Below are 22,026 nucleotides of genomic sequence, written 5' to 3' on the forward strand. Positions count from 1 at the left end.
TCCGGTGCCAACAAGACAGGACAGGTGCAGATAAGGACAGAACAGGTACAGGTCAGGACAGGTTCCCTCAGCTCAGTGCAACACCAGGGTCACATCCCTCTCTCTGTCTGCGGCTAACACTCGGACCCCGATTGGGTCATCGATTCTTCTCCCTCAGCAAATTATCAATTCTTCTGACAGAGTGCTCAACTAGTACTCTGCTCGCGATCTCCTCCAGCATTGTTTTGGTCAGTGACAGGTCTGTGACAAGTCAGACAATCTAACTGACTAAACCTACCTCAGTTATACTATTTTCCAGGGCAATGTACCACCCCCCAGTGTTGCAAATTTGTATATTCCCTTCATTTGATTGGTCAGAAGGCGAGAAGAGGTCATCACACCATACCAGTATGAAGTAATTTTTCTTTCTATAATAATGATCAATGTTCCCGCCCATGAATTCTTTATTCCACCCAGCAATATTAGTTACAATTTATACAATGTTAAAACAATTTTGCAAGTTGTCTTCCTCTTGTAAGTTCACAAGGTTGAGTTCCCTGGCGCATCGCAGGCAAGACTGTCATTGGCATTAGTTCAAAGGCACTGCTCGAGGACTATTGGTATTTTGCTCATGCGCAGCCGTGGCTTCAATATGGCGTTACAAATCATTCTTCATGCCCAAATACGAGCTAATAGCAAAGTCAAAGAGAAACATCTTAGAATGCGAAAATAATGAATGCACTGTATACCACTTATCTCTACTCTATTCCCATTACTTTATTGTAACTATAACGTTAATAGTTAAGCAGAACAAACAAAGTTTAGTTTAAGCAGAAGCAGGTGTATTAGTGTGTGAGACATGAAGCGGCCATCTTGGCACTAGTGCGCAGCTGCAAAAAATTCCCACCAAAAGCAGAAAGTACATCACATCATGTGGATGTGGCAGACGCATGCGCAGATGATTTCCAGCGTTTTCGGCAGCCATATTAAGTCATTCGAGTTACTGTTAGTAAAAGCACATAAGAAAGCTTCCCCTAGATACAAAAAATGTCGTGTGGAGCAGTTATTAGTAATACAAACATGTTGATTAATACGTTATATATTATTTCGAGAGGGCTGAGTCCAAGCAAGTTTTGTTACGTATGAACCTTGCATCAATCCCCTCTTTGATGGTATTTTATACCATCACAAATGAAAGAACCAGATGCCAACTTCAACACTCTCCCAATTCAATTTCTTCTATTACTTTAGAATGTCCCTATTCTTCTGAAAACCCCTCATTCTTTTGTATATATCCCTTTTCATTTCTTCAAGCTGATTTTCATCGAACGTTCTCTTCTTTCATCTCTCATTTACTGCATACCACTTTTTAGGTTTTGCCTAGGGCACAGAGCTTTAGCTCCGCCCCCAGGAGAAATCTTTAGTTTTCAGTATGGGTGCCTTGAATACGCCCTCTGTTCCATTGGCTAGCTCCATATATGGAGGCTAGCCATTGGAACAGAGATCTGTCCGTCAAGGCCGGACCAGATTCGGGGGCGTTCCCGAGATTTTTTCCCTCTCCACCCTTTTTGCCTCGTCATCGGGCGGTGGGCGGGGTTTATTTATTTTTTTTGTCCACGTTTGTTTTGGCCATTCTGCGGCCGTAAGAAGTCCAGGTGAGTGCTTTGTTTTTTTCTTGTTTCTTGCCTTATGTCTTCCCGCCCCCCTCCCGCTCTCCGTGCCTGTCCGTGTGTCTGTTCCCGCTCCCCCCCACCCGATTGCTCGCAATGAAGCGTACCCCTGGCGTTAATATCTCCTTTTCACGAATTGTCCCCATCGCCGCCCGGCCTGCGACCAGGAAGTCAGGCAGGCTGGGGGCGGTACTGCGGGACACTCGTCATTCCCCGGGCCGCGCTCTGATTGGCTGCCGGCCCGGGACCTAAGTGGAGGAAGAAGCAGCCTGCAACCGGCGCCTTCTACGCCGCCGACCGGAGACCGAGGAGAGTCCCGAGGAGCGGGAGCTCTCCAGCCGCCGACGTGACCCGGTGAGTGCCTGAGAAGGAAGGGGGATGCGTCGGGGCACACTGCCGGTGCCCGACCCCCCCCCCCACGGCCGGTGCCAGCGAGAGAAGGAAAGAGGCCAGCGGAGACTACCATTTCACCCCAGGACGAGTCGTAGAGGAGCCCTCGCCAGCAGCCACCTGGTGAGTGCGGGCATCGGGGAGAGAAGGGCACCACTGTTCCATGAAGGCCCTGTCACCCGAGGCGACCCTCGGACAAACTTCACCCGCCTTGTTGGATGTTAAAATGGGAAAAAGGTAAAGGCAGGGGGCTGCTCCAGGGGGACAAGTTGGGATGGCAGAGTGGCGGAGAGGGGCGGCTGAGTCGGGTCTGGCTGCAGGAAGGGATGGCTGGTGTGCCTGGGAGGTTGTGTGCCCTGGATGTGTGTATTGTGCCTCTGCGCTGGCAATGTCTCCCTGTGTTTTGGGAGAGGGCAGCTCGCACCTTGGAGGGGCTCCACAGTGAGGGGAGGCAGGTCGTGAAAGTTGAGCTGGTGGGGAGCCTGAGCCGTGGATTGTTGCCCTCAGCAGCAAGAGCAGGTCCCCCGTCGCACTCCGGGGCTCTCCTGCGGCCGGAGCCTGCTCTTATCATGCCACAATGACCTTCATACAGCTATGAATGCCTGTGTCAAAGATGGCTGATTAAGTGTCACACATTGATACCTGAATGCCCCTCGGGTGTGTTTTTGGATTGCCACTTACAATGTTTACTGAAGGTTAGTAGCTGGGTTGTGAAGGACGCACTTGGCCTGATTCCACACAGTGCTCCGGGGCACAATAGGCATTTCCACCACATTTTGTGACCCCAGGCCACTTCTGTATCACACAAGGTACCACAAATTCTAGCTTGACCCCTCCCCCCTTTTTTAGTTTGGATCAGGTCAGTACAAAGTGTGCACCTTGGAATCCCAAGAGATAATTGCCTCATTTGCATACGTCTGCCCCCGAAGTAATAGAGGGTATGCTGTTGCTCTTGTGTCTGTGGCATATTACAGATGTGGGCTATGTGACAAAGAATTTGTTGGGAGGGGCGCTCATGCGCAATGTACCAGGTGGCACTCGTGCTTGCCTTGTTTGCACCATGACATATGGAAGTGTGGTCCCAGTGAACCCCACCCAACGCAGAGACGGATGAAGTTTCATACGGTGCCCACTTGCCCAGGGACCCCTCACGTCTCTTGAAACTAGGCTGGGTACACCACCCAAAGGGAACAGCTGATCCGAGGGTTCAAACAGTTGGTCCCCCTTGGTTTACATTCGCTCCTGCACTAACATATACACATTTTATGTGACAGATTTTCCCTTTCTTTTCAAAATCCAGAGACATAGCAGCATGAGGCTTGCCAGTTGCCATAAAATCTTCCCTCTCTGTTCCCTTGGGTATCCTGGGTTTTGGTTCAGTGGCTTTTCTATGGAAATCCTGTCTACATTTCTCTACTAAAATCAAACACACTTTTTCTTGTTCATATAGCTTGCATGTTAGATTTTCGTTATGTGCTTCAGCTATATCTATTGTTTTCATTGTTAAGAAAAATTCACCAAAGTACTGTGCATGTTTTGCACTAAAGATAGGGTTCATGTTTCTACGTATAGGGATCCCAGAAAAAATCACATCTATGTTAGAATATTAATACTGTAACTTTTCATTTCTGTAAAATAAACTAGCTAAAATACTACATGAAATACAAAAAGTCAGGGGTAAATGATGGTATGCCACCCCTTCTGCTACTGACGTGGGCAACTTCATGCACACGTAACAATCACTAATTTCCATAGTGTTTACATAATGCACTAATAGATTTGCAAATACATTTAGGTCTGTCTCCTTTCTATTTCTATTATAGTGTAATTCTATCTCATCTGGTGCTTCTAAGTCTTGCAATAGATTTTCTACGTTTTCATGTGTACTAGTGTCATTTCGCTGTATAGCAGCCATCAAGTAAGGTATTGCTACTGTCAGTGCTAACCATGCTATGAGTACTATCAATATACTACATATGCAAATCCTACAACATGTCTTTATACAATTTATTTTCGAGTTTCCAGGAACTCTATTATCAGCCATTTTGAATAAGGAGAGTCAGCCCCTCTCTGTAACTTTTACACAGAATAAACTGTGATTTAATTTTCAAGTTGGTCTCACTTCTTCGTCGACTGGATCAGTAATCAGTTCTTCATCACTTTCATCACTGATATCCAGATTTTCAAAGTCCTCAAGTCACATAAGTCCATTCGGGACCCCTGAATTTAATATTCAGGCTTTTCAAGATTGGACTTTTCCTTCTTGGTTGACTTGTAGAAGGTTCAGTTTGACTTTTTACTTCGTCTACTTGATCAGGCTCTTCATTTATTCTCTTAAGGTGATATTTTAGTCTTTTGACGAATCTTGGCCAAACATCACCTTTTCTGAGACTCTTAGCTGGCACTGTGCTCTGGTTTTCTTCAGATGTTCTTTTGTTTTCGTTTAGTTGTGGCACCATTTCTTTATGTTCATCTTCTGTTTTCCTCTCTATTTGACCTCGTCCAGGGCGTATGACCTCTGTTGTTTCTACCTGGATGAGTTCTTCTACAATAATCTGACCTTGTTCAGGATTTTTGCTGGATTTGGCTTTGACTTTGTTCACTTTCTTCTTCCTGAACACATTTTTCTATACCTGTCTGGGCCTGCTCAGGTCTTATAATCTCTTGATTGTCTTCTGCCTGAGTGTTTACTCTAGTACCTGTCTGTCCCTCCTCAGACTCAGGAGTGCTGTTGTTGTTTTCTTCTGTCAGAGTGTACTGTTCTTTCCTTATCTGGTCCTCCTCAGAATTACTATTGGCTTTGATTTCTGTAATCTGAGTGCGTTCTTCTATTCCTGACTCGTCCTCACTATCACTCTGTCTATCTAGATATGTTTGACTTCTGGTTCTCACAATCTCTTCAGGTATGTCAACTACTGGGATCCACTCATCCTGACTGGTGCTCGGTTGTTCCTCAGTAGCTACTTCAGGATTGACTTCTTGGGACCCGTCAGCTGTACAACCTGCAGCCCCTACTTCATCAGGTTCAATGAGCCTTTTGGTATGACTGGCATGAATCCAATTTGGAATTCCTATGTACTTTACAGCTGTGGTGGTAACCAATATGGTGGTTTTTCCCCATCTTGGTGCTAGGCACGATTCTTGAGTGAGTTCCTTTATCACTTCCCAATCACCTGGATTCAAATCATGTGCTGGAGTTGATTGTCTGGTTACAGAGTCTTCCCCAACCTGGTGAGAGACTGAATGCACTTGATCAGCCAGCTCTTTGCAGTACTCCAATACCAAATCATCAGTTATGTTTATCAGCTTGTGTCCTGGTACCTACGCCTGCCTCATTGCTCTTCCCATGAGTATCTCATTGGGACTCAAGCCTGTGTTTTTGTCTGGAATGCTTCTGAGTCCCATCAGAACAAGAGGTAAAGCATCAGGCCACTCCAATCGGGTAGATTCATACATCTTTCCCAATCTTGATTTGATTGTGCCATTCACTTGTTCGACCATGCACAGTGTAGCTTTTGCTCAATATTGAATGCTACATAGATTAGATGAATTATTTCATTATTAAAATGAGACCCTCGGTCTGATTCAGTCGTTACTGGAAAATCAAAATGAGGAATGAGTTCTCTCAACAGAAGCTTGGCCACAGTTAAGCTATCATTTCTCCTTGTGGGGTAAGCTTCCACCCATTTTAAAAACAGGCAGACAATGACAAGGACATATTTTAATCCTCGTCAAGCAGGTAATTGAATGAAGTCAACTTGTAATCTTATAAATGGGCCTTCTGCTTTTCCAATTTTCCCGGGGCAAACTACAGTTTTTCTACCAGGGTACATTTGTTGGCAAATTAGGCATCTCTGGCGAAGACTCTCTGCTACATTTCTGAACTTCGCATTAAACCAAGTTTGTCTGAACAATATTATCATAGCATCTCTACCCATGTGTGTCTCCCCTTGGTAAATCCTAGCCATAGGAGCAAGAATACAGTCTGGTAACATAGGTCTTTCATCTGAGTAAACAATGACACCATCTTCAGCACTTTTTTGACAACCTATTTTTGCCCATTCATCATTTTATTTTTGTTCTGCCTCATTCTGTAAGTCTCTCACTTCCTCCCACGTTCTCACACCTTCTAACAACATAAGTTGGCAGCTGATTCCACATGCATCGATTTTCTTGTTTACTGCTATTCGAAGTTTTGCACAATATTGGGTCACTTGGTCAGCATATCGGTTACCTGCTGTCACTTTGTCATTTCCAGATTGGTGAGCAGCACATTTGACCACGGCCACTTCTTTTGGCAATTGAATTGCTTCAAGTAATTCTTTTACAAATTGCCCATTTTTAATAGGAGTACCTGAAGAAGTCATGAACTCCCTTTGCATCCAAAGTTGGCCAAAGTTGTGCACAACCCCGTAACAATACTGACTATCAGTGTAAATGGTTACTTACCAATGTTGCCCAATTTTACAAGATTTTATTAAAGCAATCAATTTGGCTACTTGTGCAGACTTGACTCCTGGTAACTAGGATGCTTCGACTATACCGGCCAATGTGCACACAGCGTAAGCAGCACTCAGTCCTCCTTCCTCAGGTCTCATGCACAAGCCATCTACAAACAGCTCATATTCTGAATCTTTTAGTGGGTTTTCCTGTATGTCTGGACGTGGTTTAGTACTGTATTCTGTGAGGTCGACACAATCATGTTCAACTTCTTCCCTTACTTCCTCAAAATGTGAGTTAGGTAACAGGGCGGCTGGATTCAAACCAGTACATCTTGTTATTGTCACGTTTTCTACACCTACAATGATTCGCTCATACTTAGTCAGCTGACTAAGAGTTAGGTACTGAGTATGTGTTTGTGTCAACAGAATCACAACTGCATGTGGGACATATACGGTTACAGAATGTCCCATCACAATGTACTCACTTTGTTCTAGGCTCATGCAAGTTGCAGCTACTGCTTTCTTGGCAATGCAGATGCCACTGGGTCCAAAGTGGCAGAAAAATATGCCGCAGGACGTCGCATTAGACCATGGGTCTGGGTTAGGAGTCAAAGAGCACAATTGTCTCGTACATCACAGAATAATGCAAATTCCTTTGAATAATCAGGCATCCCTAATGCTGGAGCTGAGCACAGACTGTTTCGTAATTTTACGAAGGCAGTCATGCTTTCTTCATCCCATTCCACTGGATCTTTTGCTCGTTTCTTTGTCATTTCGATTAATGGCTTTGCTAAAACTGCAAATCCCACAATCCACTGCCTGCAATAACCTACAGCTCAGATAAACATTCTAATTTCTTTTTGTGTCAGGGGTAAGTTCATGTTTCTGATTATTTTAATTCTTTCTGATGTTACCCATCTGACTCCTCTTTCTATCTGGTGTTGCAGATGTTGTACTGATGTGGTACAATATTGCAGTTTCTCAGGTGACTCTGAGGTTCTTTGATTTCTGACTTCGTCCCTTATTTAGCCGCCATTTTATGGTTCGTCGCCATTTTGTGTTGCCCTCACTCAGGCAGCACAGCAAACGAAGAGTTTCTGCTTTTCTCAGCTGCTAGGCGTCTCTCCAGTTAAAGAGTAACTCCTTTACCCTTGTTTACGAAACTGATGTCAGGGTCTGGTCGAGTTCGTTAATCCATGTCTGGGTAGATTGATCCCTGTCTTGACTGACTATTTGCCTTCCCCTATTCTTTCCTTACATTATCTTATCCGACTGGCCTTCGCTATTCTCTCCTTGTGTTCTCTTGTTACACAGCTATCCTTTGAGGCATAGGAATACATCCTGCCACCTGATTTTTGGTCCTAGCACTGATTAATTTGTTGGGAGGGGTAACACACGCGGTCTGAGAAAGGGGCGTATTTGAGACACCTGATAACTTGTTTTCCAACTTTTCTCATTGGTCCGTCTTGTATGCGTAAGGAGTAAATGTTGTAAATATGTTCGTATAAAAGATTGTGCGCCAAGGATTTAAGTGGCAGTCTCCTCAGAATCCATCCTGTGTGTAACTTCTAGGATAACTGTGCTTAGCTGCAGCTAATAAACCTGGATTCCACGCCCAACGGATTGTCTCGTGTCTCTGTTCGACAAGGCAGGTGAATCCGGGGATTTAAGGCGTGTCCTGCGCCGCCAGGCCCATAAGGCCCGGTTCTCCAACACTTTATGTCCACCTACAGCCAAATGATTCAGTAATGAAATTTTATCAACAACGCAATCATTTCATGTTTTAGACGCCATCTTTTCAAAATCTGATTGAAAATCGATGGATTTTCTGTGTACCCTTGAGGAAAACGATTCCAGACATAGACATGCTTGTCAAACTTAAATGAGAATAAATATTTACTATCTGGATGCAATGGAATGAAGAAAAAGGTGTGACATATATCAATTACAGTGAACCATCAAGCACTCCACGGTACCTGATACAAAATCACTGCTGGATTTGGCACTACTGGGCAACATGGAAAAACAATTTTATTAATTTTGCGGGGGTCTTGCAAGACCCTATATTTTCCACTCGGTTTCTTTGTGCCAATTATAGGTGAATTACATGGACTTCTCATTACTTCTTTTAGAATGCCTTGTTCAACTAATCGCTCTGTTTCTGCTGTAACATCTGCCTTTATTTCTGGACTCATTTTGTACTGTTTTGTTTTGGGTAAACTGCACCTTTCCTTACTGTCACTTTTATTGGATCAACATTTGCCATTAATCCTACATCTTTTCCGGTAAAATCCCATATGTCAGGATTTACAGTATTTTGCAACCCGTCTGGTAAATCATTTAGGGCCATCTCTTTAACTTCAATTTCTTGCTTGGCTAACATTATTTTATAAATGCCATCTTCACCTGGTGTCTGAATTTCAAGACCGCTTGGGGTGCAAAAGATTGTGCAGTTCATTTTGCACAGTAAGTCCCTACCGAGCACGTTTACAGGACTGGAATCACACACTACAAACTTATGCATTTCTTTAAACTTTCCAAATTTACCTCCATTCGTTCTGTAACAGGGGTCCTAATCTATTTATTAGAAACGCCCACTACTTGGATCACTTCTCCCGAGAGGGGTAGGTTTGGGAGGTCTGGTGTTCTCACAGTAGAACGGGTAGCACCAGTGTCCAACAAGAAGGTGATGTCATTTCCCTTAACTTTGCCTTCTACAAAAGGTCCTGACTGGTCTACCAGTAAGGATGCGCCAATTACGCACTCCTCTTCGCCCCCGCTCAGGCACCGTCAGTAACTATCTTCTTTGAAAAATGTGTCTTGCAAAAGAAACTGTGCTGTCAGCGTATTTTTCTAACTCTTTCCCTCCCAATTAGTATCCACACTGTATTTGGCTTGACTCCCAAAATCTGGCATAGGGGCAGGTGGTAACTGGTTTTGTTTTACCAGTTGCTGTTGCTTTCTTCACACCTCATTCTGCATCTGTGGATTAAAATGTTCATTTGGACATTATTACTTTGTGCAGCTTTACACTCGTTCTTCCAATGCCCCAATTTTCCGCACCCAAGACAGGAAACTTTTTATTTGCCTCTTCTTTGCTCATTTTCCCCTTATATCTGCCCCCACTTCCGTCTCATTGACGATCTCCTTTTATTTGATTATTTCTTAGCTGACTTAACTAAATTTCCTGTTGCTCTGCTAATTTTACTTGTGCCCACTTTACCTTTTGTTCTAAATTCTTTAGCTTATTATCAATTTCATCCCCACAATACTTTGCATACTTAAGGATCTCGTCAACAGGTTTTGCCTGCCAATATATTTTATGGTCTTTAATCATTTGTGAAATCTCTGGCTTTAAATCTGACACAAAACGATAAATAAAATGTGTCATGTCCTTATTATCAATGGTTTCCAACCCACTGTACTGTAAACACTTGTAAAAGGCGCTGATAATATGCATGTGCTGATTCATCTTTATTTTGGGTTGTTCTGTCTATTTTTGTCCAATCTGTCTCTTTCAGGGGTACCTTTCTTTTCAAATAGGTTATTACCTGATGATCCTTTTTCATGCATTCTTCTGACGGAGTTCCTGTTTTTGGATCTCTAGGGTACTCATCATTAGGCCAATCTACAGAATTTTACATTCTGTCCACAAATCTGCAGGTACAACTATGTCGAATAAACCATCTAAGGGGCATATCAGCAAGACAATTATCGCCGCTTTAGCGGCCGTTTTCGGCCGGAAAGCGGCGATAATTGTATCGCCCTATTTGCAAGGTCATGCTATCGCGTGAATCCTTGCCTCAGCGCCCTTTCCCTTAATGCCCAGATGCAAAGTGGGCATTCCTCCCCAGAATAATGGGGGAAATGTCACTGAGGCTTGGTAAGCAACATTTCTCCTATTATCAAGCCACCCGCTAACCTGCAGAGCAATAAGAAAAGTAGTGCTAACCTAGGTTAGTGCTCCTTTCCTTACGCCTGCTTTTCATCTGACTTAGCCATGATATCCAATGGAAGGTGGACATCATTACTAAGTATGCCCTGTCCTATCACCAACGTAGCGCCAAAAGTTGTGCGATTATCGCTGGAATCCCAGCTATAATTGCACATTTGTAAGCTAACTTGGTTGTTTTTATCGCTCTGGAGATAAGCGTTGCTGATAGCGCGCTATCACCACGATAAAAACAAGCGATAGCTGGTGATAATTATCCTAGCGCTAAGTGCACTTAGCGATAATTATCACCAGTTGCTGGTGATATGCCCCTTGATCCTTTAACAATACTTTTGAAACTTTTACAAATCTCTCGACTTGCCTGTACCATTCTACAGGTTTTTCTCTGAGCTTTGGGAACTCATTTCTAATTGATAAAATATCCTGTCGAGTCCATGGACATGTACATACCCTCTTCCTGGAACTTCGATCATTGGGCACAACCTTTCAACCTTTCTGTTTCTTTTAGTATCACGCTACGCGTTGCTTCTGCGTAACCTCATTGCTATATAGACTTCCGGGTCACAACCGCGATCGAACCCGGTCACAGTTAAGAGTGTCGACGTTTGGGAATCTATCTTTGCACGTTTACGGTAAGCTACCCTGCGGCATAAGAGAATGGAATTAATTGCATGCATGTATTGTAATCAGAGCACGATGGCTTGAATCGTAGCACTTAAAATGCACCCGTTCGTTTTATCTATTCCCAGAGCGATCCTGCACAACTTAGATACCCACTTTTAAAAGGTTCACTGAAATGCATGATGCATGCACGAGTCGGTCGTGATACCATTCTCACGGAGCACAGTTTTCCAATATCCGGAGCTTTTCTTCATTTCCAGCATGTTTGATCTTTCACGCTTCCATTTCACAGTCCACTCACTTTATTATATAGTTGCTGAACACTACGAACTCGATGTTAAGTACAATTACTTTTTCTTCATTTATAGAATATATCCCCAGATGAAGGCATGATTTGAATGCCGAAATGCATTGGGATGATTTGAGTGCACTAATGGAATTTTGATGATGAAATACATTCTTGTGAATGCAACGAGAAGTGGAATAAATATTTGAATATCTTTCACGTTCAAAGTGTCATATTTACCTTTCAACTAATCACTCAAGAAACCTTCTTGTAAGGACTTTTTTGGAACCCGGAGGACACATCTCATGGTTGAGAGTGCTACCCCCTAGTATTTTCCACGCCTCCAGACAGAAGGCGATACTCTGGAGTTCCTCACAGACTATTTAAAATCACTAAAACAGCTGTGCGCCCAGTTCAAAACCCTTTGTTTCTTTTAGTAAGTACTCAGATGTAGTTCGATTTGCCTGAGCTTCCTCTTTTTTCTTTATCCATATAGCTTTCCATCTGTCTATGTCTCCCCATTTTTGCAATAACGACAATAAATCTTTTATTTGCAATTCCAGTCCTGACACATTCATGTTTTCTAAATCTTTGTCGGAAAGTTCAGCTCGATATGGTTTCTGAAATACTTTAGATTTACCTACGTCAATTGAATTCTCATGTCAGAGGCCAGATTCATTAATTTCTCTTGAAATATTTTGGTATTTCGAGTGATACTTCTGCATATAAATAACAATTCTTCTTCACTGAAAATGTTTAATCTTTCCAATCTTACATGTCCAGCTATCATTTCTTCTAGTTCGACTCTTAATTTAAAAATGTCCAACACCTTTGGCTGTGATTTTGGCTTATCTATGAGTCTGGACCACCTCTCTGTTCTTCTGGGGTTACTGCAGTAGCGTTAATATTTCTGGTAGACGTTTCAATTTGTACCTCTCTTGAATATCCAGGTGAACTTTTCCCAATTCAGTCACCCACTGGTTCTCTTATGGGTAAATCCATCAGGGAATTACTGACTCGCATTCACTTGCTTGATCATCGACTATTATGTTTTCTTTCATAGGTTGTACTACAGGTGTGGTCAGACATTAGTTTTAGGACTAGGTTGCTTATCTCCATACAACAGGACCTATAGTTACTGGTATCGTTAGGGCTTCAGGACTCGTATTCAATTGAGCGATTTTCTGAATTAACTCATTACGCTGTTTATTTGTAGCTTCCCTTTCTTTTTCTTGTAATGCTTTTTCTATACTGGCCTCCTGTACAATCTGTGGAAATTAAAGGTGGTTTTAAGAACGGAGCACTAGGGTTAACTCTATTTGTTTCCTCCTAAAAGGTGGCGGATTCTTCATTAATAAATCCTTAAGGTATTCATCTTCTGAATCACCACTAGTCATTAAGTTCTTTGTTTTCTCTGTACTCTTACTTCCTGTCGTTTCATCTGAGGTTAATACAGGATATAATCCTTCCACTAACATGGACTGTCTCCAGTGTTTCATCTGCTTATCTCTTGTTTCTTTAGGATATCTTGGTTAGAATCTACAAATACTTCTATCACACCTAGGTCTGTCTCTCTCAAAAGCCTCAGTCTCACACTCCTCTAAAGCTTTGTACTGCGTTAATCTTGGTCTGGGGTCTAATTCATTCATGCGAGTTCACAAATTGTGCACAATTCTACCATTAAAGGTACCATATCCAGGAAATGCCAATATACCATCATCTTTGGTGTACTCTAACCATACACATGTGTGGTAGCCCCTTTTTATCATCATATATATTATGCGGGCATATTGGGTGGCGGAATAATAATACCTTCTCTCGTTTTTACGTGTTTGTCTTTTTTTAAATAATTCATAATTTTCTGCAAGAATTACATGTTTCTTTTTTCTCCATACATGATATAGAGTCTTCCTATAATTTGCTGCTCTTTCGCAAACCCTAAGTATTTTCTATCAGGGTGATTTTCTATAAATGCTGGATCTAGATGCCACATATATTTACCGGGGTTCCAATTTTCACTTTTAATCACTTTTTTACTTTACTTAAATGCCTCTCCAATACTAGTGCAACTCTTATTATTCAATGACCAATCAACATTTAAGTTTCAAACCAATTTAACCAATTATTGCGCAGCTTTTCTGTGAGATGAGTTTCTCACGAGCTCCGCACTCACCCCCCCTTACAATTTTACCTCAGTCACACGCCCGCTGCCTCTACCAATCCCAGTGCTGCTCCTTGTGACGTCAGTGCAGCACCGGCGACTGACTCCCTCCTTTGCATGGTAATACAACCACTTAATTTCTTAATTTAAATGCATATTTCATTAATTAACAACATAGAAACATTCGCTAATGTGTCTGATTGACTAAATTCAAAGAAAAGACAATTCCTTTCACTGCGAGTAAAACCCTTCCGCTTACTCTTCACTCACTGCGAGTAAGACCGTTTCCGCTTACTCTTCACTAAAGCATAAAAGAACCTGTTACTCCTTCAGACTTATCTTTTCTAGGTGATATAAGACTAAAGTTTCACCAGTGAACCTCTGCTATCACTTATTCTCACAAATACACCAGAAAATATTCCCTAGCCAGTGCTTCAAGTTTTACCTAACTATCTGCACTTACTCCATCAAACCAGTAACCTCATTGCAGTGTGGCTTCCATTTACCACCCGCTATTCAATATCCCCGGCGCTTCCAGACAAACATGAAACAATACAAACGGGTTTTGGTTAATACATAAAATCAATACAAATCAATATAATCAATACACAACTAACTACCTATCTATACTACTATTATAAAGAGAGAACTTGCACCTTTTGGCCAGGTAAACTCAGGAACCACAGCACCAATCACAACACCCAATACAGCGTTGGAAAGGGCAGTTGCAGCAGTGTTTGAATTTACACGAGACCCCCCTGGTACACTCATTTCTATTAAACTGCCAGCAGGCCTGTTTTTTCTCACCGACCCCTTTGTCAGTCCAAAAGGACTGGCTCTGAGTTGAGGGTACCGGGGTAGGCGTCGAAGGGGTGGAATAGAAGACTGTATGCCACAAATTAATCTCCCGCTGGTCCCATGCTATACCCGGGTGAACTGCCTTCATCTGCCTGAACATTTTATCGTATTTCAGCCACCCCTGGCCTGGAAACTCTGTTGCCGCTCCATGTATCAAGGATATATAGCTCATCATTTGCGGGCCTAAAACCGGATATTTCTCAAGCATAACAGCGGCATATATTGCAAATCCCGTGATCCAATTCTTCATGGACCATTCTACCCATGATTTCTTCTGATTGTAATCTCCCTCCTTTCCGGCTTTGGGTTTTCCCGCCGCCACCCCCACATTGATAAGGTCGAACACTTCTATGTATTCGCCTCTGAGTATCCTGTCCTTCATATCTGCAGGCACATGCCAAGTTATCCCCGCGGATGGCGATAAGGTCATTGAGGAAGAACCGAACATTAGAGGGCTGAAAGCTAATAATGGGGAACCAGCTGGTTGCTCCCCAAACCCCCCATGCATCTGGCCATTAGAGGGACCCGCAACATCAACCACGGCATTCGCCATTGAGCCCTGACTTGGACCCCCTAGATTAGAGAAAGCAGTCATCGCTAAGGGGGACCCGTGAGCTGTGTAGGCAGGAAACATTGAGCTTACCGGGCTGCTACCTATCGCTTGACCATGCGACCCATATAATTGCATCCCTGGTAACTGAGCGACCCCCCCGGGCTGAACCAAAACTTGCGACACTCCGCTACCCGGCTGTGCCACTACTGGCGGTAACATACCGTGCGGACCGGACCCCCCCACAGAAGTGACGGGGAACCCTCCTATCTGCGTAGGCCTAGTCGCCTCATACTGCCCATCGGCGTCATCTGGGTCGTTATCTGCGCCTGAGTTCGAATCAATTGTCTCTGGCGCCTCCTCCTCACCTGGTGATACTGGTCGTGAATCCGTCGGCCTAGACCGCTTGCCTCTTGCCGAGCTTCTAAGCTTTTCTGGGGTCTGCTTCGCTCTTTTGCCTCTCCCCCTCTCCTCCTGAGAGTTCGCATCTGCTCTAGCCCCGTCTCTCATATTCTTTAGTACCCAATCCATGCCTTTTTCTCTTGTGAACTCCAGCAGTTCCGTGAAGGCAAGGAATTCCTCATTCTTGGCTGCGGGTTGTTTACCCTTCGGTACCTTCTTCGACGGCATCCTGCACTTAAAGAAAACAACGTTAAAAACTTATCGAGAAACGCAAACGACTTTTTTGGCCCACCGCGCCGCGGATGGGCCCGGACCCAGGGAATCAGATGATCGAGCGCCAGCGCTCGCCCTCCCCCTGGACACGAGGATTTACCGCGGCAACCCCCCCCCTGCAAACAATATTTAAATTAAGAAAAATAAGCACGAAAGCTGTAAAGATAAAGAAATCTAGCACACACTGCAAGGCCCGCTAACCTAGACCACGAGTCGGATTAACTCTCGCTGTACACTCCAACGCGATGCTCCCACGATGTCTTCTCTTGGAGACGTCCGACTCCTGGGTGATCAGCGGACAAAGAAGGGGCCTCTAGGCTGGTCGCGGGCTTTTAAGCCTCGCGCCCTACTAACACTTCCGGGGCGTACCTCGACCTTTGTTCCCATTGGTGCTGACGCGACGCTCACTTCCGGGTCACGCAAACCGGAAGTGATCCGGCTCCGGGTCGGCCCTTTGGCTGCCACTAACGACGCCATTCCCCGATGGGGTTGGCGCCTTCCAGGACATAGGCTATGCAGACGCCCACCATATACATTTAAAATGTAAAAGAACAGTGCCAGCAAAGTAGTCCCTTGTGGGTGTGTCTGCATTGTGCTGTGGTTGTGTGCTGGGGGCGTGACAATCGCTGGGGGCATTCCGTCACGAGTGTTGTTTTTTCTTCCCAGGTTCTATACATTCCTGCTCCCTTTAAATAGTAATTCAGTGGAGGTCCCATTCTCTTAGAACCACCCCAAGCACAGTTATGGGCAAAAATACAACTAAAAGGCCCTGCAAAGCATTATGGGATAAGCTTAGCATAATTTTTAGCATTCATGAAAGGGTTTCAATGTTTTTGAATTTTACTCATCAGAGACATCTTGGGACGACGAGGTGAACTGCAGCTTGATGTATAATATTTTAAATGCTATTGCATTTGCCTCATCAGGGACATCTAGGGAAGGCGAGGTGAACTGCAGCTTGATATATAATATTTTAAATGCTATTGCAGTTGCATCACCAGGGACATCTAGGGACATGAGGTGAACTGCAGCTTGATGTGTAATATTTGAAATGCTATTTCATTTGCCTCTTGGGGACAACTGGGGAGAACGAGGTGAACTGCAGCTCTTTGTAGAATTATTTGGATACTATAATATTCACTTCCCACTGCTAATCTCGTCCCATAATGGTTTGCAGGGCTTGATCTCAAAATCATCACCTCTCTCACTGCTTGCTGGAAGCTAATTTCACTTTTGTGAAATGACTATATGCATTTTAGCATGTAGAAATACTTGTTATTTTACCTTGAATATATGAGGTTTCTGTTTTAATAATTGGAAATCTGACGGAACGAAATATTGCAGATTTATTGTACCAAGTTCGCGCCAATTCCGCCCACCCCTACTTTAAATACCTCTGCACCCCATAATCATAGCCCACCCTTACTCTATAAAATACCCCAACACCCATAAACACTAACCCATCTTAACCATATAAATCTACCCTGTACCCTAAAACCCAAACCTATCCCTAAACCCTAAAAATACCCCTGTACCCCAAAACCAAAACCTAGCCCTGAACCCTATAAATACCCCTATACCTCAAAACCCAAATATACCCCTGAACCCTAAAAATACCCCTGTACCCCAAAACCCAAAACTGCCCCCTGAACCCTAAAATAGCCCTGTACCCCAAAACCCAAACCTAGCCCATAACCCTTAAAATACCCCTGTACCCCAAAACCCAAACCTACCCCTGAACCCTAAAATACCCCTGTACTCCAAAACCCAAACCTAGCCCAGAACCCTAAAATACCCCTGTATCCCAAAACCCAAACCTAGCCCTGAACCCTAAAAATACCCCTGTACCCCAATACCCAAACCTAGCCCTGAACCCTTAAAATACCCCTGTACCCCAAAACCCAAACCTACCTCTGAACCCTAAAAATACCCCTATACCCCAAAACCCAAACCTAGCCCTGAACCCTAAAAATACCCCTGTACCCCATAACCTAAAACTATGTCTGAACCATTAAAATACCCAAACACCCCAAAACATATACCTCAGTACCCCAAAACATATACCCCTATACCCATACTTGCCTTATCCAAACATTTTGAAAAATCATGCTTTTACCATTCATGCATTTACAACAAAATTCGTTGTAAATGTATGCGTGGTAAAAGCATAAAAAATGTAATGCCATGTGTTATAAAGGCACTGCGGAGTCATGGTACTTTCATAATGAAAGTATGCGGAGTGATGGTCTGCGGAAAGAAAGTTGCGGAATAATGGGTGTTTACCCTACCCCGGTAAGTACATTGGTGGCACGGCGGCCCACATCTCCAGCAACATACTCATATTTTTTCCCCACCGATTTGAAAAATGCACAGGTCTCTCTTATTGATGGCCAGCACCGACATACACTTTTAGACACACCTCCCGCCACAAGTTCTAGAATTGCGAACTTTAGAGCTGGGGAGCTACGGTCGAATCTCGGCATCAGGTCAACATCCTGTGATTCCAGCCAAATTGCTTTGTCTCCCCGTGCCTACCACAAATGAATGTGTTCTTCTGTAATGTAAATTGTGCTCATGCCATGTTGTCGAGTTCGCGCTATATAATATTGCAAGGAAAAATAAAGTAGGGAAACTGGAGTTCACACACTACTGAATGCGCACTCTTAAGTGCATCAGCAGTGCACTGTGAATCGGAGCGTTTCACAGGCCTGTCACAGTTAAGAAAAGCTATCAAAACGAAATCCTACAAAACAATATACTACTGGCCGGCAGCAATTCATACCCGGACAACGTCGGGACGGGCTGCTAGTCTTAAATAAACCCTAACCACTAATCTGCTACCAAAAAAATACTGATGGCGCGTGGATTACCAGCTCAGTTTACCATGCTCACCTGGGCCCATAAATATACCATGAACCAGTAATCCAGCTTCTACCTTCCTGCCTATCAGAAATGTATTTAATTTAGGACTTTACCTATACACCTTGACTTACCAATCCTTGTCACCTGTATTTCAAGTCCTAAGGGATCAAAGGGAGTTAGAATAATAGGTTACAATCAATGTTCCCTCTAATTTTTTTCCTCTGGGTGCGGCAGAGTAGGGTCTCTGTGCGCTGCAGCCACAGCTATGTGCGCCAACAACCCGATCGCTCTTGTAGACCATGCCTTTAACTGGGATGAAAAAACTGGGTGTCTCTCAAAGGGGCATGACCGATGCAATTAAGGGCATGGCTTAAAAGCAATTAAGCTAAAAATCTGTGCTTAGCATAGTGTGCCACCCGACTGATATTTGGCTTCTTCTGTCATTGCATCAGATATTTAATACAAGTAACATTACACCTACAAAAAGCCGGGACTATTAGCGTTGTCAACGGTTGTTTGTGGCATGAAGTTATATATAATATTGATAATGCTTCTGCTCCTGTGATAGAGGTTCTGGCTTAATGCTCGAGCTGCTGACTTAGGGGGTGAGATTTTGAGTCTCGGGTCAGATTAGCATCCTGTGATCCTCTGCAAATCAATGAATCTCCCCATGAATACAAATAATGAAATAAATCATGTAAATAGCTCCAATACCTTTGGGGTGAGTTAGCACTATATAAAACTTGCTGAATTTCTTATCTAAATGCAGGGCTGGTAGTTTGCCTTTAGAAAGAATTTATGTTAAATGCAGCCAATGACGGACGCTGTGATCAGGGGAGCAACTAGACCCAAACTTGTGTGGAAATACATGGGGTGTTTGTGTGGAAACTAGTGCCCTAGCCTTGTGCTGCACCTGCCTCCCCCTGCTATGCAGAGGTTAGCTGCTGTTCTAAAAGAACTAGGGCGCCAGTCATGCTCTGCTGACTTTTGGGAAACAGAGGTAGTGAAAGCTAGGGCTCTGGTCTTGCGTTACACTTGCCTCGCTCTAGTGTGAAAGGGTTAGCTGCTGCCCAGGGTCTAGCTTTTGTGCAGAGTTTAGCTGCTGTGCTAAAGAGAGAAGGGCACTAGTTGTGCTCAGTCGACTTGTGTGGAAAAGCAGGTGGTGAAAACTAGTGCTCGGTCTTGCATTGTACCTCTCTCGCACTGCTGTGCAGTGCTGAGTTGCTGTGCAGGTTTTAGCTGCTGTGCTAATGGGACCGGGGTGCTAATAGTGCTCTGTAGGCTAGTGTGGAAACAGAGGTAGTGGAAAATAGGGCTCCGGCCTTTCGCTGCACCTACCGCACTCTGCTATGCAGTGCATGGGATAGCTGCTGTGCAGGAGTTAGCTGCTGTGCGAAGGAGGCCAGTGCACCAATCATGTTCTGCAGACTTGTGTGTAAACAGGTAGTTAAAACTATTTCTCAGCTTTGTACTGCACCTACCTGGCTTTGCTGTGCAGGAGTTAGTTGCTGTGCTATGGGGACCAGGCCGCTAGTCGTGCTCACAGACGTGCATGGAAATAATGAAGGAGTGCTTGTGTGTCAAAAGAGAGGTGCCCAATACCCAACCACTGACCCCCTGATCCCAGCCCTTCCAGTGAACTAGAGTTGCACCTACACTTTGTGCTACTGAAGGGGTTAACTATTGAAGGGCTTTTATCCCTATGGGCCTTTCAGCAAGTTTTAAAGCATAACACGTGTTTCAGGATCCAGGATCATCTGAAAGCTCTTGTTCGTGCTTTTAAATTTGCTGCATTTCTTTTCTTTTTTTTGTAAATACACTGTTTGAATGTATTTGCCTCCCTCTTATGAGAATCAAAAGAAGAACACAATCGATTTGTCTTTGACTCCACGTTCTCTCCTCCTCCCAAGTCCCTTCTGTTGAAAGCCAGGCGATGCTTGGGTTTTGTAGACAACCTCAGTGAGGATGACAAGTAAAAGACGAAAAACAGCAGAGTCCTGAACAGTAATAATATTAACATTTATAAGTTCCTTGTGACTCTGCGGGCTCCTGCTCAGGGATTTAGATGGAGATGAAAGGCTTTATATAGGCATCTGCACCACCGCGTTGTAACCAACTGCATATGGCGCCAAATAATGAAGCATTTGCGTGCTGAGGTGGTGTGCTTGGGACGTTTTACTTAGGCGGCCTATATTCAATCTTCCTGCTCTTCAATACGGACCACTTGTCTCTTCAAAAAGTACTCCATGGAAATAAGGATTGCACCTTCAGTCCCATGCGCTTGCGCTGGTCATGTTCTGGCTCAGCTGCCCACCTAAGGAATGTGCATACGTCCTTAGCGACCTGAGACATGGTAGCTGTAGTGCCATCATCAAACTCCAGGATCTCATTGTAAATAGGCGTTGCCATGCCAATAGCCTGGCCAGGAAATTAGGGGTTGTAATACAAGCCATTTTTTTTGGTGACCTCTGTGGGAGCATCACAGTAGACAGTCAAAAGAGAGAAAACGTAATCCTCACCACCGTGACTAGCATTGACAATGTAACTTAGATAAGGGGGCAATGCACCATTGTTCGCAGTCCGTGATGCCTTCGCATTAGGATATGACTTGGGGAAGTAATCAGACAGCATGCCTGGCCGGGTAAACCTATCTCCATTTTTATCAGGGTCGTCTATCACTTCACACTCCTCTGCTTAAGCCTTTGCTTCCGCTTCTGTGTGACTGACTTCCACCAGATTTCGGAAGGCCACTTATTCCATGCTGTGGCAGGCAGCACACACCTGTTTGTATACCTGATAACCACGACGAGCACTGCTGTGATCCAAGGCGGAAAAAAAGGACAGTTGTGGCTCCAAGGATACTTTGGAGGACGCAGCTCTAAATCACTGGCTTTTAACGATCTGTGTACAGCCAGGGCTAAGCCCGCCCCTCCAGCAACAAGCACGCCCAGCGTGGACAGGGCCACCTTTCGGCCTCTGGACAGACTGGAAAATGACATGGAAGCCCGGGGCTGCGAAGACCAAGCCACCTCGCCCCCAGTGACCCTCTGAACCGAGCTCCGCGCTGCTAGGCCACCACCCTCATCTTTGGCTTTCCCGGGACGTAAGGACTCTCACCTTGTATTTCTTTTCTTAATGCAGTGCAACTGCGGGGCTGATTGCAGGCCTTTTGAAAGTATTTATCACAGCTCCCATCAAGGGCTGCATTTAACAAATACTTTCAAAAGGCAAACAATCAGCCCCACAGCTGCGCTTTCTTTAGAAAAGAAATGCAGCAAGTTTAAAAGCGCGAACTTGTGCTTTCAGATGATTTTTGTAGACCTGTTACATTTTCTAAAGAGGGCGCAGCTGTGGGGCTGTTTGTTTGCTGGTTGAAAGTATTTATGTTAAAAGCATCCCTTGATGGGCGCTGTGATTCACATAAATACTTTTGAAGGTACCACAATCTGCCCGGCAGCAGTGCTCTAATTGGAATAGAAATGCCACGGGATAAGCATTTTCTTCCTTTCGGCGCAGAAATGCTCTTCCGGGATGTGCTATGTGTGTGCGCGCTTCACACACAGCACTGCACACTCGGGAG

The 22,026-nt window shown here is 44.2% G+C and overlaps 1 pseudogene; it reads right to left on the reverse strand.

Moving 5' to 3' along the window:
* Window positions 1-20,621: 20,621 nt before the first annotated feature.
* Window positions 20,622-21,445, reverse strand: LOC147746898 (cytochrome c1, heme protein, mitochondrial pseudogene; annotated as a pseudogene).
* Window positions 21,446-22,026: the final 581 nt, after the last annotated feature.

The sequence above is a fragment of the Lissotriton vulgaris genome, chromosome 1_1 (genome assembly GCF_964263255.1).
Source record: "Lissotriton vulgaris chromosome 1_1, aLisVul1.2, whole genome shotgun sequence".
Lineage (NCBI taxonomy): Eukaryota > Metazoa > Chordata > Amphibia > Caudata > Salamandridae > Lissotriton > Lissotriton vulgaris.